Here is a 5,230-nt window from a genome sequence, read left to right on the forward strand (position 1 = left end):
TAGAAGGTTAGGAATTGAAATGTTTTATGGTTAAAAGCTTAAAGACTAAACAGTATTTAGTCCTTATAATAAAGATGTTAATCTACATAGTCCAACATACCAACACATATGCATTTATGTATATGTTCCATGAAAATTGATTAAAAAAAAAAAAAAAAAAGAACTTCCTGCCTAGCCAGGGAGGGAATTTTTTTCCCTCCTATGAATTAGATTTTCTCCCGCCTATGCATTTATATATAGTCTAAAAAGACTCCTTATCTCACCAAAAAAGGGAAAGGCTCCTTATTTCTCCTCCTGTTTAGTTTGACTAAATAATTTAAAAAAATGAAACTTCCTTTGTTCTAGCTACTGCGCACTTGTTTCTCAAACCCTAAAACCTTTTCTTTCTTCCTCCTCTCTCACTACGGCAATGAATTGAATTGAGGAGTTGAGAAGCTTCTTAATTGATTGGGTAACGATTATAGGTTTGTCCATTTCTCCTTTCTCTCTATTAGTTTTCTTGGTGAACCATATAAACCAACTGACTATGTCTAAAATATTGTTCCTGAAGGCAGGCAATGCATCTCTCTTGTTCCAGTTCGATCAGGTGGGGTGAGGGCAGCAACGCATCTCTTTCGTTCCGGTTCGATCCTCAAGTTTCAACACTTTTCTTTTCATTGATTGCAAGGTTCGACATCCTTGCTCAATTTTTAAAAGCCGTGGAGTCTATGCATCAGTGGGTAATTATTTGATTTCTAAAGAGTTACCACTCAAGGCCCAAAGAAACAGAGCCTAAATCATGTATGTCTAAATATTAAGTTGATTTTGAATGCTTGGTATAAACGTACAGTACTACAGTAGATGTGTAGACAGATGCAACCTTCTAGCCTAGAGCTTTGCATTCGACTTTCAGGTGCACTGAGAATTCGTAAGCAAAAATATTTTGAATAGATGGATAGAGTAGGTCTGAGAGAATCTGCATTCAATTTAAGTCTCCAAGGTTGTACTTTTGGCATATAATTGAGAGAACCATATTCTATATAGTTCATAGTGCTGTGTATTTAGGTCAAGATTGATACCATTAGTTGATTGTATTTACATTTCAAGATTCAACGATAATTGAATTAGTACATATGGAAGTCACAGGCCAACCCATAACTGAGAGGGATAATAGGTGAAATATAACACTAGGGTTATAAGTGATAAGATTGATAAGTTGTCTCCTATATAATGTTGGTTACTTTCAATATTAAAGCTTATTTTTCCTCTGTTTCTCTCAAGCATAACTTTAATCAATGTTCTTATAGAGAATACTTGTATGTTTTCTCAGACTATTTCCTACACTTTTTTTGAAGGATAAATTTCAGTTTAATACCCTGTGGTTTGGGGTTAACATTATGTCAATCCCTGCTCTTTCAATTTGATCAGCAACACCCCTGTACTTTCAATTTCAATCAGCCATACCCAAATTTTACTGTTCCGTCCAATTTGAACGTTAACTTTGACTGGATTGACAAAGTAAAATTTGGACGGCACAGTAAAATTTGGGCACGGCTGATTGAAATTGAAAGCACAGGGGTGTTGCTGATCAAATTGAAAGAGCAGGGACTGACATGATGTTACCCCCAAACCACAGGGTACTAAACTGAAATTAATCTTTTTTTTTTATATGTATAGAGTGAAGTGGAGTCGGATTCGTTGTTGATTAGTTCTTTCGGTGCAGTGCAGCAAGGAAAGCAAAATTAGGTACATATACAACTCTCTCCATTTTGTTTCTCGTTTTGTTTCTAGTTTTGATATGGGAGTGTCTTCTGTAATTTAAATTAGGTACATTGATATGGGACTGTCTTCTTTAATTTAAATTAGGTATGTTCATACTTTACAGCACTTTTCTGATTTGTTGACCTAGGTACACGTTTCCTTACAACTGTGCCAATCAATTAACAATTTGAAAATAGTTCCTTCTAAACAATTCTGGTAGACAACTTAATAAATGATACCGAACTAGAATCAATCAAAAATAATATTTCTACATTTAGTTATGAATTTCTGAACTTAAGTGTTAGTAAATTTTCTTATTTTTTAATCTAGGTACGCGTTTACTTAAAACTGTACCAATCCATTAATAAACTTGAAATAGTTCCTTCTAGACAATTTAAGTAGACAACTTGGTGAATCATACAGAACTAGAATTACTCAAAAATAATATTTCTACATTTAGTTATGAATTTCTGAACTTAAGTAGTAAATTTTCTTATTTTTTTAACCTAGGCACCATTTTACTTAAAACTATACTAATCTATTAATAAACTTGAAATGGTTCCTTCTAAACAATTTAAGTAGATAACTTAATGAATCATATGGAACAGGAATCATTTCTAAATAATATTTCTACATTTAGTTATGAATTTCTGAACTTAAGTGTTAGTACATTTTCTTATTTTCTAACCTAGGTACGTACACGTTTACTTAAAACTGTACCAATCCATTAATAAACTTGAAATAGTTCCTTCTAAACAATTTAAGTAGACAACTTAATGAATCATATGGAATAGGAATCACTTCTAAATAATATTTGTACATTTAGTTATGAATTTAATTCTCTTCATCTGGTGTTGATGAATATGCATCTTTTATCATTACCATAGATTTATCGGCGGCATAAATTGAGAGGAAATGCCGATTGATAAATCTTGGATGCAATTAAGTAGATCAGACCCAAAGTATAATCAAGGAGTTACAGAGTTTCTTGATTACGTGATAATATGTCCATGCAAAGTATGTGGATTAAATAGAGACAGACTTGTGATGTCTAAAGTGCACTGGCATCTCCTTAGATATGGAATTAAACCACACTATACTTTCTGGAATTTGCATGGGGAGGCTGAAGATGATAATAGCGATGAAAGTGAGGATGATACTAATAGTGAGACTGATAGAGGTGCTGATAATGGAGCAACCCCTATGGAGCTATGTGATGATATGCAAGATTTGATAGAAGAAATTTTTCTGCAAGATCCAAATGAAGATGCGCAAAGATTTTACAAATTGTTGGATTGGTGGAGGCACCATTATATGAGGATTGCAAAAAGTATTCAAACTTGTCATTTATTGTCAAGTTGATGCACATCAAGTGCAGCAATAATTGGAGAAACAAATCATTTAAGATGTTGCTAGAACTGTTAAAAGATGCATTTCCTACGTGCAAAAAACTTCCCAAATCCAATTATGGTGCAAAGAAGATTGTTCAAGAACTCGGCATTCATTATGAGAGAATTGACACATGCAAGAATGACTGTATAATTTATTACAAGGGGCATGCAAATGCAACTAAATCCCATATGTAAGTCTTCAAGATGGCAGACATAATGTGGCAAGGGCGACAAAAAGAAGCGAAAGAAGATTCCATGGAAGGTGTTGCGATATTTTCCTTGGTATTATTTTTTTTCTCTTGCCTTTTTATTTTACTCTAAGTCAAATATTCTAAATCAACTTTTTTATCATGTTCAGGTCCTCCTAAGAAGAAAGGTAGAGGGGGAGCTAAGGGTGAAAAGGGACATGACATGCCAGCTAATATACATGACGGACGGTATTTGTGATGACTTAGATTTTAGTTATTTAATTCCTACAATTAGTAATGGATTAGTTGTACGGATAATAAGTGTTATGCTTTGTTCGTATGTTATTTGTGAAGTGGAATGATTTTTGGATGAATAATTATTCGAATTTCACAGTTTTAGAGGGGTGTACGAAGTTTGACATTTTATACGTTGAGTTTCTCCGAAAACCTCCTTCACAAAAGTCATAGGTCACATTCATACGAGTTCGTAGATATGTGGTACGTGTAAATTGGAGTTCGTATGTGAAAGTTATGGTCTACGAAAGTTTCAGTTATTTTTGGAAAACCACTATAAATAGAAATTTCCATTTTTGGAAATTTACTATTTTCATTTTGGAAATTTTCTTTTCTGAAAAATTGAAAAACCTCAGTTCTCTCTCCTAAAATGCAACGGACATGACCCAGACCCGCAATTCCAATGAGTGCAAATCCTAAGTGCAGGAGTCGTGTGTTAGTATAGACTCAAAAGTACGAGTGTCGTTCTGCTTAGAGTAGTGAGTTTAGTTGAGTTTTTTTTATTTTATGCTTTGGGCCTATTTAGGCTCCTTTTTTTTATTTATAAAAAATGTTTTTTTTTTTTTTTTGAATCGAAGGAGGTCAGCCATTTATTGAAATTGATAGATTACAACGATACGATGCCAAAAGACATCAAGAAGAGAAGCAAAACAGTACGAAAAGAAAATACATATGAAATATAAAAACTTAATAACGCAAGAGCAGCAACATCAAGACGCCACGCTGATTTTACACTACGGATTGTAACCGTGTGGTGAATTGAGTAGTCGGTGGTTTGACTACCCATCGAACTCTAACGCACAAATTGACAAAAGTCAACTTGGCGGTGGAATGAAGGCACTCTCCCACCTAAAGATCGAAGCCGGCCAAGGTTGTCAGAACATGGCCATGTTGGCAGAAGATTTTTCACGAACAAATACCATTGAATAGGGTCCTGGAGCCAATACCAGTAAAGCACAAGAGCCCCATTCCATTGTAAAAAACAAACAGCCCACAAATAATGGGTTGCGGTCCAAGCCCAATGTCCACCTGGATCCCATATCCGAAACCATTTGCAAACACCACCCGGATCCCAAATTCAGATCGTTAGTCGACCACGATCAAGGAATGGGAAACAGAGATCTCCACCACCAGGGCTACTCAGCAACGCCGCCGCATTTTGACTCTATAATAGCCACCCAAGGAAGCTAGCGACCAGAACCAGACGAGGCCCAAGCCACCATAAAGCCCGAACGAGAAACCAAAAGTCACGCCGACCAGAATCCCAAATCCGGCCCCAGAGCCAGATTTGATCTCCGGCAGCCTTCCATACACCCAATTGCAACCTCTTGCCTTTCACCACATCCCTCCATGTCGCTGCCCACTGGTTCTTTGGCCTAGACGGACCAGGTTGAAGAACGGAACGCGCACGACCATCGGTGAGATGTGCTTACCATGGCCGCCGGACTGAATCACAGAAAAATCTTGAAAACGTTGGGCGATCTAAGATTGAGAAACAAGGCCACAAGTCTTGCGCAGTATTCACGACACCGAGAACGGGGTCTCCGTACTCCTCTGCTATCATGGAGGAAGGTGCTAGAGACAGACAACCAAGTAGGCGGCCGCTCTCACCCTATC

At 36.4% G+C, this 5,230-nt stretch overlaps 1 long non-coding RNA gene across 5 annotated transcripts; it reads left to right on the plus strand.

Annotated features, from left to right (window-relative positions):
- Nucleotides 1–286: 286 nt before the first annotated feature.
- On the plus strand, nt 287–3,696 carry LOC112201372. Of its 5 annotated transcripts, XR_005799255.1 has the most exons (6): nt 287–464; nt 551–780; nt 1,657–1,725; nt 1,807–1,845; nt 2,817–3,393; nt 3,490–3,696. It is a non-coding gene; the product is annotated as an uncharacterized LOC112201372 (long non-coding RNA). The 5 variants fall into 5 exon arrangements; XR_005799254.1 differs by lacking the exon at nt 1,807–1,845 and having other exon boundaries at nt 2,628–3,413; XR_005799253.1 differs by lacking the exon at nt 1,807–1,845 and having other exon boundaries at nt 2,628–3,393.
- The last annotated feature ends 1,534 nt before the right edge of the window (nt 3,697–5,230 follow it).

The sequence above is a fragment of the Rosa chinensis genome, chromosome 5 (genome assembly GCF_002994745.2).
Source record: "Rosa chinensis cultivar Old Blush chromosome 5, RchiOBHm-V2, whole genome shotgun sequence".
In the NCBI taxonomy this organism is placed as follows: domain Eukaryota; kingdom Viridiplantae; phylum Streptophyta; class Magnoliopsida; order Rosales; family Rosaceae; genus Rosa; species Rosa chinensis.